Below are 19,202 nucleotides of genomic sequence, written 5' to 3'. Positions count from 1 at the left end.
GAAGAAATATGTATACAAAAGCATTTTGCTATTTATACAAAAGCAAAATAATAATGAAAACCAAGTGTTTTACTCTAAACTAATGTTACACAAAATCACTGAAATAATTTTTTATTTCATTCCAGAACTCTCCTTTCCATTTAGTCCTCCAGGCCTCAGCCCACACCTCTCATCAGTAACCACAAAATAATAATTATTTTTTATGTGACACTTAGTCTCAGAAACAAACTATGGAGTCCCAAAATCAGGGGTCAGTTGACAAAATTAGCCTTCCTCAGCTACACCCATAAGTGCCAGTGGATACAGGCCATTCCTACATCCTTTCACCACTGCCTGGCTCTCAAGAAGGACTAGATTTGGCTCTTCAGAGCCCTTGGCAAAAAGAGATAAACATTAAAAAACAAAATACTATTTTGAACTGAACTGATACTGTAACAAAAAAGTAACATTTGATTCTTTAAAACATTAGCAAAGACTTGCATGGTCTGACCCTGAGCAACAGGAAAACATATTCAAAGCAATGAGATTAATGCTTATATAGGCTTTTATTGTTGTGAGACAAGGTTTTGCTCTGTTGCTCAGAGTGGAATGTAGTCCCACAGCAATCACAACTCACTGCAGCCTTGAGCTCCTGGGCACAGGCAATTCTCCTACCACAGCCTCCTAAGTAGGCTGGCCTACAGTTGCATGCCACCATGCCGGCAAATTACTGTTATTTTTGCAGAAACACAGTTTTGTCATTTTGCCCAGGCTGGTCTCAAACTCCTGAGCTCACGCAACCTGCTCACTTTGGCCTCCCAAAGTGTTAGGATTACAGGTGTGAGCCACCACACCAGGCTACATTGCCTTTTGTTGATGACACAGGTAATACTGGCTCTTCCCCTTAGATGGTGAGGTTAGCTACTCCTGAGCTAAAAGAATGCATATATAACATACATACATAATGTATGAATCCCAAAACTACAGACTTTAACCCAAACTGGTGAAGTATAAAGGAAAAGAAACCTTCCATTTTTTTTAGGCCTGCTGTCTGGATAGTACAGCAACCACTGTGATTTATATGTGGCCTGAGGGTATAAAGATCTGATTTTATGCATGACTTGGTCAAAACTTTCCAAAACACAGGAGCCAACTATTCATAATATTAAGAAATGAGGTGGTTTAAACCTTCATATACTCTGCTTATATATTGTTCCCTTCAGTAGAAAAGTACAGGAGTATATTAGTGATAATCGCTCAATTATGAGCAAATTTACAAATTCAATACTGTCTTCCTAAATTACATGCCCTCACTTACAGTCCAAACATCACTTACAATCCAAACATCATTTAAGAGTTGGTAGGCTTAAAAGAAGAACAAGAGCAAAAAAAAAAACCCTAATAACTCATTATTTTCCAAGCTACCCTTTGAATTGTCTAAATAAATTCTAGACATGGCAGTCTGCTGAATAAATAAAAGCAACTATTACTCTCAGTCTATAGAAAAGCAAAAAGCACAAACATGTAATCAAGAGACCACACCAAAGTAGCACTATGGAGAAGAATAAACATTTTCAGGACAGAAAACATTTAAGAAGAACAAAGGTAGGTACATTTAACGGGCAAGGAATGAGCATGGAATTGTTGAAAGGTGGGATCCAAAAAGTCTGGAGACTGCTTTCTAAGTAAAGCCTAGTCCAAAAAATGTCTTGCGACCAGATCAATTTCCATTCCCTCACGAAAGATGGAAGACATAAGTAAAACACATAGAGCTATGAGGACGGAGTGGATAATGATTAGTACACAGAAAAGTTGCTACTTCAAAGGATTTAGATATTCAGTAGAGGAATGAAAGAATTTCTCCAATGACATCAATCTCAACCAGACAGATGTTCTCAACATTTAGCCTCGCAACTCTCCCAGGGAGGGAGTACTCTCTTGCTTCCTGCTTTCAAAAAGGGTGCTGCCTCCATTTAGTGTTGTTTATAAAAATGGCAGCAGCTTCCTATTTGAATGTTAATTACTGTTATGACACACAAGATAATTTAACCTGCTTCGGTAATTTATTCATCCTTCTAATTAGATGTAGTCATTGGAAAATCTTCCAGAGTGTAACAACAGTTCCAAAGGTGAAATGGCAGGAGAAGGGAGCTTTCCCATAGGATCTCAACTGTAAATCTGGGCTGGGTGTGCAACTGCCAATCACTTGAATGAACAATGCCAGGGTCCAGAGATGGTCCTTCTGGAATCAAGTAAGTGGCACTCATGGCCTTCAAGAATTTGATGATTCAAGAGGAAGGTAAAGCCCCAAAAGATGGCTGGAGCTACTCTTAAAAGAAGATTAAAGACTGAACTTGAATGAACCCCAGAACGATACCACACAATACCACTTTAAATCTCCTAGTCCGGGAGTCATTTACACACAGTTCAGAAATGCTGTAGACAGAGAACCAGTCAAAAATATCACTGAAGTGGGATGGGCTCCACTAGGGTCACTTGCTCTGTGGAAGTGTGTTCATGCTTGCCACATCATATCTGCTCAATAAATATTTACTGAAATAAGCAAGTGAATGACTGGACGAGTGCATGCATGCTAGAAAATAATAATAGGCTGAACCACTCCATGTCTCTCATTAGGGCGTCCTCAGCAAGCAAACTTTTTGAAGATCCCCAAAGTGAAGGAGTTTCAATAAACAGAAGTTTCTTTGTCTTTAATAAAATAGGCCGGGCGCGGTGGCTCAAGCCTGTAATCCCAGCACTTTGGGAGGCCGAGGCGGGTGGATCACGAGGTTAAGAGATCGAGACCATTCTGGTCAACAAGGTGAAACGCCGTCTCTACTAAAAATACAAAAATTAGCTGGGCATGGTGGCACGTGCCTATAGTCCCAGCTATTTGGGAGGCTGAGGCAGAATTGCTTGAACCAAGGAGGCGGAGGTTGCAGTGAGCCGAGATCGTGCCATTGCACTCCAGTCTGGGTAACAACAGCGAAACTCCATCTCAAAAAATAAAAAATAAAATAAATAAAATAGAGCTGCCACTGCTGCTCCTGTGAGGTCTAGATGCCAGCCTGCAGCCATGTTCTACTGCTAGCCAGAAGGGAAAGACTGAATCATATTTGCGACCAAAAAAAAAAAAAAAAACCATCAGACTCCAATCAACGCAGAGCTGGTGGCTGATGACTGCAGCATCCCTGAGGAGCCCAGATTGATTCTGCCAAATGGATACATTAACTGAAACTACCCATGCCTTAGGGAAATGGCCAGAAGAGGCCCCATTAGGGAACAGTTCAACCTTTTCCCCATTAGGGAAAAGTCAACCTTTTCCTGCTTCCATTATAGGACATAGAATTCAAGGGTTCAGACTATATAAACCAGTTCAAGGCCATGCAGGAATGTATGCAGAAACACTCAAGCCTCTATCCCCACCAGGAAGAGGAAGAGGAGGAAGAGGGGGAGGAGGAGGAGGGGGAGGAGGAGAAGGGGGAGGAGGAGGGGGAGGAAGAGGAGAGGAAGGGGGAGGGAGGGGGGGAGGAGGAGGAGGAGGAGGAGAGGGAGGGGGAGTGAGAGGAGGAGGGGGAGGGGGAGGGGGAGCCAGCAGAACATGCAGAAGAAACAGCTTCCACTGAGGACACTATAACCAAAGAAGAGGAGGGGTCAAGCTAATGAAAGCCACAAGGGCTCCGGTCCTTCCACTTCATGGACCTTTTGCAAAAGGCCTTTCAACTGCCCTCCAAGAAAGTGTCTTTCCCTCTGTTGTCCTCTTCACTGTAATGTACAAAATAACTTATTCTGGTAATAAGAGGTCTTGGTCTGCTGACCTATACACTGAAAAAATGGGGGTTGTATGTGTGTCCTGCATATATACCTGTCAACAAATGTCACCACCATTGGATTCTGCTTTCTCAGATTGCCCTCAATTTTATCATTCTGAAATCATGTGCCAAATAATCATAGCAACCAAAAATCATCATCCAGGAATATTTCTTGTGAGACAGCTGATTTTTCCTGATTCATGGTATCTCTTTCAGATTTAATTCCCCTTTTTGAAATGTAATAGAAAGAAAAACATCTTTGAAAAGTGCTAGAGTGAGGCCATTTCTATGAGAAGAAGCCAGATGGTCAGATACATATTTCTCAAATCCCACCTTAACCTTGAACAGATGAGGGGCACGACACTTCATTCCCAATAAATTTTGGTTTCCATGTTGGCATTGAGCTCTGGGCCTTCTATGTTTGGACAGTGGAGATTTGGACCCTCTCATCCACAGTCTCTTTCTAAGTGAAGAAAAAGATTGGATTTTGCTGTTCCTTCTTATTCCAAAAGCTCTGGTTTAGGGCCCATGTTCACACTGGCTCTCAGTGTGGTCAGATGTAACGTTCTTGAAAGGTGGGGACCTACTTGTTATCAGAGTAGCAGCCAAAAGAGGAAAAGGTGTGAATTAAGTATTCAATTAAAAGGAAACATGAGGCCAGGTGGGGTGGCTCACACCTATAACACCAGCACTTTCAGAGGTCAAGGCAGGAAGATCACGTGAACCAGCGAGTTCAAAACCAGCCTGGGAAACATAGCAAGATCCTGTCTCTACAAAAAAAAAAAAAAAATCAGCTGGGTGTGGTAATGCAGGCCTATAGGCCTAGCTACTCTGAAGGGGAAGGTGGGAGGATCACTTGATTCCTAGAGGTTGAGGTTGCAGTGAGTTGTGATTGTGCTACTGCACCCACCCTGGGTGACCCTGTCTGAAAAAAAAAAAAAGGAAACATGATTTCTAATATAGACAATTAGAAAAGACATATCTACCTATATTAGAAAATATATATACACATATATAGTAGAAAAAAATATATATAAATATATATTAGAAAACATAATGTGTGTGTGTGTGTGTGTGTGTGTGTATTTGGTGTATTTGTTCTATCTTATACATTCCACTCAGGTCATGAAGATTTGATTCTGGAGGGTGATGCAAATGTTTGCCACCTGATTTTAAAACTCAGGAAGGCAGAAGAGAATAGGTAATGACTATAACTAGATTCCAGCAAGAGATGCCACCCTTTATAAACACCTGCCAGAACTGACATAAACAGAGAGTAAGATGTAAGGAGTCATAACGAGATGTGATGTGCTTTAAAAGCAACAAAGTATCAGGCAAGGAATATATTCCACTCTAGTGTGTACACCATATGGGTTCTATATGCTTCCTAGAGATAAAGTGATCACTTAGGCTATGAAAATTACTATCATTCATCTCTCTACATGCATTCCCATCCTTGAGAAGTGGTAGGAACCACGGGCCTCTGTGATGTGTAAACAAGTGCTCTTGTAAACAGAGGTTTCATTCCACTGAGAGAAATGGCTATGCAAAGCAGTGCCTCAAGAGAGCAAGGCAAATGAATGTCTCACCTAGAGTGTTTTAGAAATTTATAATATATATGATTGCACAGAAAAAGAACGGTTTTCCTGTACTCTCCCTCCATCCTACCTTCAAACAGATACACTACTCTCAACTCCAGTGGAAATAACAGGTATCCTTCACATTATACTCAGCTGTGATGCAAGAAACCTGGGTACTTACAACATTAACACAAAGTGTTTCAGGCTGTCAACTGACATCCTCTCCACTCCCCAGGGCTGAGACTTCAGGAATGGCAGTACCTCCAACATCCTATCTGACATATACAGGACTCAGGAAATCCAAAGAAAATATAAATTTTATCATTTCATGATTCACACTTCATACAACCAAAGATCTCCTCTACACAAAAACACAGAAAATGTTAGCATATCCCATGGGTATGCAAATTTTCTTGTATGGTTTTTATTTATAAGAAAATTCAGTTACTGAATTATGAAACAGACACATAGGGATGTGCTTTGGGGATGAGTTCAAGAGGATGGAGGAAGTCCATCTCTGAGATATATTAGTACTTCTACAACCTGTGTGCCAAGCACCAGTGGCTAACTCACATATCCTCCAGATTCTCAGACACAACTTAAAGCAGAGAAGTAGGGAGATTTGAAAAAGGAATTCTAACACTAGCATACTAAACTTCCAAATAAATTGTTTAATCACGTTGATTTCCCCAACGATAAGGTAGAGATAATTACCTTTGCTTATTTTACAGGGGGCATTTTTAATAATAAAAAGAATCGCTTGAAACCTTCAAAGAAAGAACACTATTTTAAGCTACATATAAAAGAAACAGAAAGAGAAACTTGAGCCAACAGTCATAAATTCTGCCAAATTAATCTGATGTTTAGAAAGAAAGACTGGGTAAAAACTCACAACTGTTGCTCTCACATAACTGAAACACAGCATATTAAAGAGAGAGAGAAAGAGATCAACTTTTAAAACTCAGAAAGTTCCATTTCTGGTAACCGCAAACACTCTTATCAATTCCCCACTGAAAAAACCCTCCTTACCATCTCCCTTCCTTTCCCTTTCTCCTATTGCTACAGCCTTTTTCTCAGTGTACTTACTCTTCCCATCTCTCAGCATCTCTATCACCTTTTCCTCCCCTATAATTATAACCTCACTCCCACTGTTCACACATAGAACTGATCCAAAGGACTTAAGAATTCTTCTAACTAACCTCCCACATAGTAAGAAGGGCCAACTGGAGACTGAAGTGAGAATGTCATGGGCTCAAGGTCAGGTAGCCAGTTACATGCAAAGCTGGGTCCTCACCTCACGTATGACTCCCAGTACAGTGCTCTTTCCACTACTGCACACAAGTCCACCTGGGCCTGTTCACCAGCCTTATCCAAGAAAAACTTATAAAACAGTTAGATTCACCTTGCTGTTCTTCTACCATATAAAGCGCTTTGAGTCACAACTAGAAAAATAAGATAACACTGATGACAGCAATCAGATTAGACTCCTGTATCTGGAAGACACATTAACATTTTAACCTTCTTTATCCTTAATCCATCTTATTCAGGAAGTAAGACGGACGAAGCTAGTTCCACAATGAGTCTCCTCCCCAGACATTCACTCCAACATTCAGCATCACGTCCATTAGTCAAACCTAAATCCTTCCTAATGACAATATTGAAGCAAAATCACAATACCATGTTTTCCAGATCTGGCTGAGAAGACACTAACTGAGCCCCTCAGTACAGTGAGCATAATTAATATGGAGAAGACACATTTAGCATATTGATAATTTTCTCTACACCCTCATTTTTAGCAGACTAAATAATTTTAGCCCCTTTATTGTTTTTTTTTTCTTTTTTTTTTTTTTCTTTTTTCTAATTTTATCTTCTAAATATATTTATGGCTTTTATCTAAGTCCCCTGTAAATTGTCCATGTTGCTTTTTGAAAGCTACAGTCTAGAACCAAAAACAGGTAGCTAAAATGTTTAATATAAGACAAATTCCATCAACAAAAGTATTGGAAAGTCTGTACAAGCCCAGGACAATCAATGAAATTTGCATGTGAAAGAGGTAGTTTGCTGACAACAAATACTTTTCAATTAGACTAATTTATAAACTTGGGGAGTAACTAGAAACTACAAAGAAAACATCAAATGAGTCTTCAAAGCATTTTCAAGCACAAACCCAAATACAGTTTACTGGATGCCATTTCATTTGGCAGCTCTAACCATGTAGATAAATATAAGGTTGGCATAAGAGATAAAGAAGCCAACAATGTCCGAGCTAAATCCCCTAAATACGGTCAGAACAATGCTAAGAAGCAAGGTGAGAAATCAAGGAATATGCACATAGGAATTCAATTTCCCACAAGATAAAGAAAGATAATTAAATAAAAATCCTGACTAGCTAGGGAAGTATGTCCAGCAGCAAAAAAATCATAATCATTATTATGATCTCATTTGTGCTATTGGTATAGAGTCTTGAAAATAATAGGCTGCTAAATTGCAAACATCAGGGAAGTAAAGTAGCAGCTCAAAAGATTAATCTTAATCAAAAGATTACAAAGACCGAGATTTCCAAACTGAATTTGAAAAGGAAACAGGTAAAAACAGGTCAGCTCATCACAGATGAGAAAGAAGCTTCCACTATTTGGCTGACTGTTTAAAATTAATAACCTGGAACATTTGCAGGTTAAAAGTCCTATTAAAATGACACAGGGAGAAGTAAATGGGGTAGAAACAACAGTGTTTACACCTTCATAATAGAAAGGTATTACTAAAAGGATTTACAAGGTGCTAACATGATGTATATAGAAGTCAAAGAGCTTTAATACATGATGAGAAAAGGCATTAGGCCTGGAAGTAAAGCCAAAGGACTGGACAGAACTCCACCTACACACATACTAGATTATTCTAAACCAAGTAAGCCACCCCAAGATTCACAGAAGATCATGTTTTATTTTTCCCTAAGTGGCAGTATTCCCATTAGCACCAAACCAGTAAAGGCAGTTAGGTAGAAAAACCAAGAGTTAGAAGAATATAAGACACTAGTCCTTTCTGAGATACTGTTACACAAATTGCTGAAACAATCTAAACCTACATCTTGACCTAAAAAGGTCCCAGGCTTAAAATCCAAACTGAAAGAAAAGCAAGTATATTGCCCTTTTTCCCTATTGGGAAAACCATGTCACCACTGAGAAATTAGAACAGATAAAGAGTAGTGGGTCAGTCTAATGAGTATCTTTTCTTTATAGAAGCACCCAGATTGGCATCAGAGTCATCAGCTCTTGGCTGTCTTCAACAACGGTCAGGCCTCCTTTGGAGACAACTACTTACCATCCTCAATCTGAACCTCGGATGTGTGACTTCGTGCCTAACAGTGTCACAGATTACAGACTAAATGTTTGTGTCCTCCCCAAATTCTGATGTTGCAGCCTTAACCCTTTGTGGTTATATTTGAAGGGGCTTCTCAGAGAATAATTAAGGTTAAATTAGGTCATAAGGGTGGGCACCTGATACAACAGGATTAGTGTCCTGATAGACAGACACCAGAGAGCTCATTCACTTGCTCCCTTCCTCCCTGTGGGCTTGCAAGAGGAAGGCTATGTGAGGACTTACCAAGAAGGCACCATCTGCAAGCCAGGAAGAAAGTCCTCACTAGAAACCTAGTGGATCGGAGCCTCGTCTTAACTGTGAGAAAATAAATTTCTGTGTTCTAAGCCACCCAGTCTGCGGTGTTTTGTTATAGTAGCCTGAGGTGACTCAGACATACCTACCATATTGATGCTTAATAGTGACTACCCAAACAGCAGGAATAAATGTTTCTATTTATTTCTTACATTTCCTAACGCAATGCTCTGTGAGGCTGGATGTTTTACAAATGCTTCTTGAACATAATAATTGTTTTTAAAAGTCTCAGACTACAATAACAGCCATCACTTTCTATAAGCACTAATGGTGTTATAAGCCAAGAATTTTTAAAGGCAAATAAATTTTTTCTTCTTATCTAAAAAGCTGCCTGGAGAATGCTTACTCTTCCTTTACTCACTACTGAAAACTGTCAACAGCAATTCAAGCAATATAATTCCTGTTCTTTTTTTTTGGAGGTAGTCTTGCTCTATCTCTGAGGCTGGCGTGCAGTGGCACACTCTCAGCTCACTGCAACCTCCACCTCCCAGGTTAAAGAGATTCTCCTGCCTCAGCCTCCCGAGTAGCTGGGATTACAGGCATCTGCCACCAAGCCCGGCTAATTTTTGTATTTTCAGTAGAGATGGGGTTTCACCAGGTTGATAATTTATTTTTAAGAATTACAAACAACAAACAAAGTATCTTGTATGATGATAATTTATGTGCACATGTGTGGTAAAAAGACCAAAAAGCACTTATGCAATTTTTATATACATGAGATACTTTAGTTCCTTGATTCTACACCAATTCACCTATATATTAACAAACTTAGGACAGTGGACCTTGGGCTTAGAGAATATTACATTGTGGAATCACAGAATCATAAAATCATAGAATCACAGACTAGAGGTTTGTCTTGGTCGACCTCACTATTTTTTTTAAATAGTTCAGTACCTTGCTCAAAGTAACATAAGTAGTTCCCTTAATTTCCAGAGTTGTGTTTTTTTACTGTATTGTTAAGTAATAATTTTCTGTAAAGTAAAATAATAATTCTCAAAATTAATAAACATATATAAAATTTTAACTCACTAATTAGGGAACCAGTAAGAGGCCAAATCTAATTTCAAAAGAATTCAAAGAAGAAACAAATAAACAGAAATGCCAGCAAGATGTAAAATTTGCAAAACTAGTCAATATGCATAGGACAATAATCTAATGCATCCTCCAAACACAATTGGCATGTTATGGACAAGAATAATGTGTTTTACTGTCTATTTTCTACAATGCACACAATTCTAGTACAGCTCAAACACAACGAAAGGCAGAGCTAACCTGGATGGTTGAGCTAGACAGAGCATGCTTTAAAAAAAAAAAATCATTTCAAAGTCTTTCACAACTTTTCCTCACAGTCTCTTATCATGTACAAGTACTCTCAAACTGGAGAACAGCATGATGGGTGAATTTAAAAAACAGAATTTATCATTCTTGTTTCATTGCTAACTTTCTGAAAGTCCTCAGAAAAAGACCCAAGTTCATTTCCTATGAGCCCCAAAACTAAAAGACAATGAAAACTGTACGTATGAGAGTCTACCACTCTCAATGCTTACAGTGCTTCTCCTCTCAAAATGATCCCTCTGAATACTTAAATAATCCCATGATGGCAAAAGGTTCACAACAGCAGTTTCTCAGCCAAGCAGTGGTACAGGCTGCAGTTCAAATCCGGTCTTCCCCTTCCAAGTCTCACTCTTTCCTCATCACAGGCATATGCACCTCACAGGAGAGTTTCTGAAGCCCCTTAGAGTCAACACGCAAAAGGTCTAATGGAACAATTTTTCATTGTGACTCGTTGAAGAGATTACATGTAAAATGAGGAAACACAAGAGAAGAAATGGTCTGCTACACAAACATACAAAATGGGTGTGATGTGCTAAACAACCAGGTGACATGCTGATTGACTTCAACTCTGACCCCAGCTCCACAGCTCCAGTCAGAAGGTCTGCATTTAAGAACAGAGAAACAGACGAGAAGGAAGAGTGGAAAAGGCATCTAATGAGGACTCAAAAGCAAGCGGGAAAAAAATAAGGTATTGTTTTATGTACTGTTCCCAGGCAAAGAAACATAAGACATCAACATGAAGAGAAAGAAAGCAAGAAATAATTTTTAAAATTAATTTGGCACAACTCTTTTCTTTTGAAATGCTCACAAAGATCACTGCAGAAAACATTCAGAAGACACAACAGTAAGGCATGTAGCTGAAGGATCTTTCAGTAACTCCACAACTTTTCCTCAGTCTCTTACCATGTGCAAGTACTTTCAAACTAGAGAACAGCATGGTGGGTAAGTTTAACAAACAGAATTGAGAATTCTTGTTTCATTGCTAACTTCCTGAAAGGCCTGAGAAAAAGACCCAAGTTATGGCATTAAGTTTGCTTTTTAAAAACTGTGAAAAAAACAAGCACATCTTAAAACTACAAGCTTTGAAACTTTTAAATTTCTTAATTAAAATATTTCCAGATTCAGTTCATTTTTAAGCAAGACTGCAGCCCTAAAGAGACCACTAAATTTTTTTTCATCTTCTTTGAAAAAACATGATTAACAAGTCATTGTTTGAATAGAACACTATGAATTAAACAAGCAAACAAATAACCCCACAATAATGAAACCCATTCCTTGGAGATAATGACAGTGCAAAGTACAAGAACACCATTTTTAAGCATTAGTTCATGTGAGCACCTATTGATGGAAATCTTGCTAGTGAGTCCCCCTAAGAACAGCTTTTTCATTGTCATATCAATAGTCTTTGTGGCTCACATTCCTCACATGTACTGAGGGCAGTCATGATTAAAAAAAAAAGTAACTAGCACACCTCTTGGAGTCAAGTTGTAAAACTTCAACTTGTTTTGGGAAAGTTAAGAATGTATAATAAATATGGATTTATTAATTTACAATAAAACATGGTGAAAGGACAGACACCCCTCGTCTGACAGGAGTCAGACCATAATCAGAATGTCGTTTCATCCGGCACCACAGCAGCAGCAATGAGCTGCATACACCATAAAGCACATCGGATTCTTCATTCATCCAACATGTTCTGGTCCATAGCTAGAATCATAGCCATGGACATGAGAGATCAGAATCCTGAGCTTGTAGAGTTTATAGCCTCCAGGGTGGACTCTGGACTATTCACTGTACTTTTTAAAAAATATTTTTATACAACATAAAATGTTCACTTCAACCATTTTAAGTGTACACTTCAATGGCATTAAGTTCAAAATGTTGTGTAACCCTTACCACTATTTCCAAAAGGTTTTTGTCATCCCAAACAGAAACTCTGTAATAAGTTTGCTTTTTAACAGTGCCATAAGTCAATAATATTTCTGGTTGACATATCATTTTTTTTTTTAAAAAAAAGTATCTATCTTAAGAGCTCAATTATAGGCCTGCCCATAATGTGTTTCTTTAAGAGGTCTGGGTCAGGTGTGGTGGCTCACGCCTGTAATCCCAGCACTTGGGAGGCCAAGGTGGGTGAATTGCTTGAACTCAGGAGTTTGAGACCAGCCTGGGCAACAGGGTAAGACCCCATCTCTACTAAGAACACAAAAAAAGGCCAGGCACAGTGGCTCAAGCCTATAATCCCAGCACTTTGGGAGGCCAAGCAGATCACGAGGCCAGGAGATCAAGACCATCCTGGCCAACACGGTGAAACCCCATCTCTACTAAAATACAAAAATTAGCTGGGCATGGTAGCGCGGGTCTGTAATCCAGTTACTCGGGAGGCTGAGGCAGGAGGATAGCTTGAACCCAGGAGGGGGAGGCGCCACTGCATTCCAGCCTGGCAACAGAGCAAGACTCTGTCTAAAAAAAACACACAAAAAGGAGCTGGGCATGGTGGCACACACTTGCGGTCCCAGCTACTCGGGAGGCTGGCGGGGAGGATCACTAGAGCCTGAGGGCAAGAGCTGTAGTAAGCTAAGGTCACGCCACTGCACTCCAGCCTGGGTGACAGAGCAAGACCCTGCCTCAAAAAAAAAAAAAAATAAGAGAGAGAGATCTGTATGTTTATTTAGCCATTGTGTTTTTTTTAAATTTTATTATATTAAAAATATAAAGTTTCACAAATTTGCATGTCACCCTTGTGCAGGGGCCATACTCATCTTCTCTGTCTCATTCTGATTTTTTAGTATATGTTCTGCTGCAGCATGCACTAGCCATTGTGTTTTGATTTTATACTGTTTTCAAAAAGGCAAACTTATTTCTAAGTTCTTAGAAAGTTACCTCTCTGTCATGTCCTCCCTCACACCCCACTGCACAGAGGTGCTTTCAGCTACAATGCAAACTATTTCATCCAACTCTTACAAATATCTGAAGAGAAGTTAGCATCACCTTTTTAGAGCTAAGGAAGCTAAGACCGGCAGGAATGACGTTTCTCAAAGCTACTCAGCTACCAAGGGAACAATGCAAGCATCAGTAACAGTTATCCCATAATGGGGCCACGACTGACTGGATAAATGTATGTTTGCTTTTATTGTACCGTTAATATTAACTGCTTCTAAGACTGAATACTCCATTAAATTTATTAAGATATATACTCCTATAACAAAAACAGACATATAGGAAAGATGAAAAGGTTTTAAAGACATAGGAAAGGCTAAAGAAGTGATTTTACATGGATAAACTCTGGGAGAAACTTTCAACCTATCTCCCTACAAATGGGTGATATGAGTCACTTAGGGTGGCTGTCTTTTTTCTGAAAGCTGTCATATGTCTCCAAGGGCAAAATAAAGAAAAAGAGACTCTATAGTTCACTAATGTACATATCATGGTAGCACTCTGCGGTTTTATGACAAATTCAAACTCCATCATATGCCGCTTTTAAAGCTCAAATAACTAAAATAAAAACTCCCAGGGACAGCAAAGGCAAAATACCGTCCGTTGTATGTGCTAGGAGACATGTGTCTCTAAAAGCAACATGTGAATTTCTCTTTTCAAGAAAATGTTTAAAGGGATTGGTACGGTAACAAACAAGGAAAAATATGGAGAGAAGTTTAAAGTCAGTATTTTGTTTTTGTAGAGTCTAATTTATTTATTTATTTTGAGAAATCCTTATTGCAACTCCGCTCTGAGTAAGGAGCTCAAAGGAAAGGTAACAGAGACTAGTTCTTAAATGCAGAAGTCCAAAAGACTAGTATTTAAGATCCAAGTCACTCGCGCACTAAGTGTCAGATCTTGGCCATATTACACAATCTCTCTCACTCTGTTTCCTCAAAATAATAACACTTAACAGGATTTTATAACTGTTTTTAGTACATGTAAAGCACCACACACAGACTGTACTGTATACTGTGAGTTTTATTTAAGCATTAAAAGGCATGGGAAGTGGGCAGTCACTGAAGCACATTGATTTAAATTATTACTCAATTAGACTAAATTCAAAAAATATGATGATTTCTTTGTCCCATTCCCCAACCCCCACACAAAAAGCCAACAATTATACTAAATAATAGAAGACAGTCGAGGTCAAGATTTTCAACTTGTTCTCCAGCTATTATTTTTTCTTCCCTACTTCTATTTTGGATTAAGGTATTTATTTCAAGGGACCAAAATCAAAGCAGAGCAGAAGGAAAGCAAGAGAAAATGGAAAGTAGGAACTAGAAAAGCCAGCATCAGCAACACACACAGCATCTCCTCTCTACGTTAGCAAAGCTTCTCATGCAACATTCAATAGGTGAACAGTGATGACTGGCTGACACCGGGTTCCAGACTATTCCACACACCCCACATACTGAATACTCTAAGGTAGTTCAGAGAGAAACTGAGGGGGAAGACAGAGAAAACGCACCTCACAGTTCATTCTGTATGTCACTGTTTTACAAACAGGAGTTTAAATGGTTTGGTACCAACTAAAGACCAACTATCAGTTCTCCACGGAAGCAGCAAAATACAAAAATATCCTTGAAATCGGTACAGAGCCTATTTGCTAGGGTCTGGTGATGCGGTTTTGGGATTCCTTGTCTTGGATCATTCCTCATTTGTTGGACCCACAAATAACAGTCCTGCCTAGAACCATCACCACAAGTTAGAATGAAAAAATGCCAGAGGACTAGGCTTGTGGGTAAAAAAGTCAACATTTTTCTCATGATTGACCTTGGGTGGCCGTAACAAGTTATATAAGGTTGTTGTTTCTACAGAAAGACACTGCATTTTCAGAACACCTCTAGGCACAAAAATCAGTCACGCAACTGAAAGGCAACTTTAAGCATATATTATAAATAAATGTGAATACTAAGGGGTGTGCATCCAAATACATGAATAGCTCTGAAAAGAGTAAGACAAAAATATCAAACATACTTGAAATCAGAGAGATGTCTTCTGGGAACTAAACTCTTGCCATGAAAGGAGAAAACCGGAAAGGTCTTCAGGGGTTCCGGTACCTGTTCAACCATTAATTAATCATGTGTGGCTGGAAAAAACTCTTAGTGTCTTCCAGCCTCATTTTCCTTATCTGTTTCTGTCCAAGATCTCGCTGGGTTCTTGTAAGAATCAAATATGATAACAGTTATTCTTGAAATATGGCCACAGACCAGCAGCATCAGTAACACAGAATGCAACTGAGTCCCACCCAGCCCTACTAAATGAGCAACCTCAGCAATCAGTTATTCTGATGCACCTTCAAGTTTGAGAACCACTGCACAAAAACAGATACAACCTGAAAATCTTGAAACACTGAACTGTTACTATGGAAGAAATTAAAACTATTACATTGTTTGAAGATTTTAAGAACTTTCACTTGCAACTGGATACAGAGGAGGCTACGTGTGGCTTTTGCTGTTGTTGTTGAAACAAAGCATCACTCTGTCACCCAGGCTGGAGTGCAGTGGTATTGTTAGAGCTCACTGTAACCTTGAATTCTTGAGCTCATCAATCCTCCTTCCTCAGCCTCCCAAGCAGCTGGAACCACAGGCATGTGCCATCATGCTCAGTTAATTTTTATTTTATTTACATATTTACTTTTTTATTTTATAAGAAGAGAGGTCTAATTGGAGAAATCAGCAAAAAGAAAGGGGCTACAGAACTCATGCAACTTTGGAACCCAGCAGGGCAGTCACTAAATCTTAAAGCTCCAAAATAATCTGATACCTTTAAAATTTTTCTTTTGTAGTGACAAGGTCTTGCTATGTTGCCCAGGCTGGTGCTGAACCTGGGCTGAAATGATCCTCCTACCTCAGCCTCCTGAAATGCTGGAATTACAGGCATGAGCCACTGTTCCTAACCTATGTGTGGCTTTTTTAAAGCCCAGATTCATAATTAATGTAAATGCTACAATAAAATAAAATCCAAAATTATGGCACCTATCAATGTTAAAATGCACTGTTATTTCTTTGTAACGTTAAAAGGATTGGGGGAAAGAAATAAAATTAGTAATGATTACATATTCTTTTTTTTTTTTTTTTTTTTTTTTTTGTGAGTCTCTTATTGTTGCCCAGGCTGGAGTGCAGTGGTGCGATCTTAGATCACTACAATCTCCACCTGCCAGGTTCAAACAATTCTCCTGCTTCAGTCTCCTGAGTAGCTGGGATTACAGGTGTGCACCACCACACCCGGCTAATTTTTGTATTTTTAGTACACACGGGGTTTCACCATGTTGGTCAGGCTGGAGTTAAACTCCTGACCCCGTGATCCACCCATCTCGGCCTCCAAAAGAGCTGGGATTAGAAGTGTGAGCCACCATGCCCTGCCTACATATTCTTTAAAAGAGTAAATATTAGACTAAATTTATTTCAATCCAATTATGAATAAAGTGACTTTGAGATTAGGTCTCTCTAAGAAAAAAGAAGAACAATAAGTCTTCCTAAAATCTTTTTTTTTTTTTTTTTTTTTTGAGACAGAGTTTCGCTCTTGTTACCCAGGCTGGAGTGCAATGACGCGATCTCGGCTCACGGCAACCTCCACCTCCTGGGTTCCAGCAATTCTCCTGCCTCAGCCTCCTGAGTAGCTGGGATTACAGGCACGCGCCACCATGCCCAGCTAATTTTTTGTATTTTTAGTAGAGACGGGGTTTCACCATGTTGACCAGGATGGTCTCGATCTCTTGACCTCGTGATCCACCCGCCTCAGCCTCCCAAAGTGCTGGGATTACAGGCGTGAGCCACCACGCCCAGCCATCTTCCTAAAATCTTTACATTTTCTTGGCCACGTTAATGCATTCATTCCTTTTAAAAGGTAAAATAAAATAAAAAATAAAAAATAAATTAGTTACAAAAGATGCATTTCAATTGATAATGGAGGCTTTTAATGTAATAATTATAGGAAATCTTGGAGGAGTTCTAATAAGCAGCACCAAATTAAGAACAATGAAGAAGTCGTATTAAGATTGTTTTACATTCTATATTCTAGTTAAGCCGAATAAAACATGTGAAACCAGGCCAGGCACGGTGGCTCACGCCTGTAATCCCAGCACTTTGGGAGGCCGAGGTGGGTGGATCACAAGGTCAAGAGATCGAGACCATCCCGGTCAACAAGATGAAACCCCGTCTCTACTAAAAATACAAAAAAATTAGCTGGGCATGGTGGTGCACGCCTGTAATCACAGCTACTCAGGAGGCTGAGGCAGGAGAATTGCTTGAACCCAGAAGGCGGAGGTTGCAGTGAGCCAAGATCATGCCATTGCACTCCAGCCTGGGTAACAACAGCAAAACTCCGTCTCAAAAAAAAAAAAAAAAAAGTTAAAACAAACAAAAATATTACTCAGAAATATCCTTAGGCCCCATATATTGTCACATCTCATTTATCACATCTAGTTAAGAAAATACAGCACTTCAGCCTCTGACAAACTAGAGACAACCTGAGAGTCACATTGGTAAAAATACACATATCTGAAAAAATTCTGGGGTGAAAGGAAGAAAAGATTTGAAGAATAAATTAACATTTAAAAAACAGTAAGATTATACAGAAATAGTTCAATGAAAAGACGTGCCCATAAAAAGCAAAATTATCAACTATGTGGAGATTTAAACTAGACTGTATTGATGAATATATTCTTCAGAACATGTTTATTTGTATGATTTTCTTTTATGTACCCTTCAATAAAACTCACACTACACAGTATACTAGGCAGTGAGAAAAGCGGCAACGCCAACAGTGGGCTTGTGGTTTGTACTGTATGCAGACAGCAAGCCACCACTCATTCCCCCACCATCACACCTTCGTGTATGAAGACAGCAAGCCACCCCTCATTCACCCACCACTATCACACCCTCCTGTATAAAGACAGCAAGTCACCACTCATTCCCCCACCACTATCACACCCTCCTGTATAAAGACAGCAAGTCACCACTCATTCCCCCACCACCATCACACCCTACTGTATGAAGACAGCCAGCCACCACTCATTCACCCACCACTATCACACCCTCCTGTATAAAGACAGCAAGTCACCACTCATTCCCCCACCACCATCACACCCTACTGTATGAAGACAGCCAGCTACCACTCATTCACCCACCACTATCACACCCTCCTGTATAAAGACAGCAAGTCACCACTCATTCCCCCACCACCATCACACCCTACTGTATGAAGACAGCCAGCTACCACTCATTCACCCACCACTATCACACCCTACTGTATAAAGACAGCAAGTCACCACTCATTCCCCCACCACCATCACACCCTACTGTATGAAGACAGCAAGCCACCACTCATTCCCCCACCATCACACCTTCCTGTATGAAGACAGCAAGCCACCACTCATTCACCCACCACTATCACACCCTCCTGTATAAAGACAGCAAGCCACCACTCATTCACCCACCACCATCACACTCTACTGTATAAAGACAGCAAGTCACCACTCATTCCCCCACCACCATCACACCCTCCTGTATGAAGACAGCAAGTCACCACTCATTCCCCCACCACCATCACACCCTACTGTATGAAGACAGCAAGCCACCACTCATTCACCCACCACTATCACACCCTCCTGTATAAAGACAGCAAGCCACCACTCATTCACCCACCACCATCACACTCTACTGTATAAAGACAGCAAGTCACCACTCATTCCCCCACCACCATCACACCCTACTGTATAAAGACAGCAAGTCACCACTCATTCACCCACCACTATCACACCCTCCTGTATAAAGACAGCAAGCCACCACTCATTCACCCACCACCATCACACTCTACTGTATAAAGACAGCAAGTCACCACTCATTCC

The 19,202-nt window shown here is 39.8% G+C and overlaps 1 protein-coding gene and 1 non-coding gene across 15 annotated transcripts in view; both read right to left on the bottom strand.

Moving 5' to 3' along the window:
• The window catches only part of SMYD3 (SET and MYND domain containing 3), an 839,170-nt gene that overhangs the window by 508,494 nt on the left and 311,474 nt on the right, over positions 1 to 19,202 (bottom strand). Inside the window, exon 1 of one of the 14 annotated variants that reach the window (XM_035280440.3) lies at positions 1 to 19,202. This exon is cut by the window's left edge and continues 27,895 nt beyond it. The exons of the other annotated variants lie outside the window; for them this stretch is intronic. The gene's annotated coding sequence lies outside the window, so the exon portion shown is untranslated. 14 annotated transcript variants of the gene reach the window in all.
• On the bottom strand, positions 13,077 to 13,181 carry LOC118149580 (U6 spliceosomal RNA). The gene has a single exon (XR_004737157.1). It is a non-coding gene; the product is annotated as a U6 spliceosomal RNA (small nuclear RNA).

Source organism: Callithrix jacchus, chromosome 19, assembly GCF_049354715.1.
Source record: "Callithrix jacchus isolate 240 chromosome 19, calJac240_pri, whole genome shotgun sequence".
Classification (NCBI taxonomy): Eukaryota; Metazoa; Chordata; class Mammalia; order Primates; family Cebidae; genus Callithrix; species Callithrix jacchus.
The sequence above is the reverse complement of the archived record's forward strand: the minus strand, read 5'-3'. Positions and strand labels throughout refer to the sequence as shown.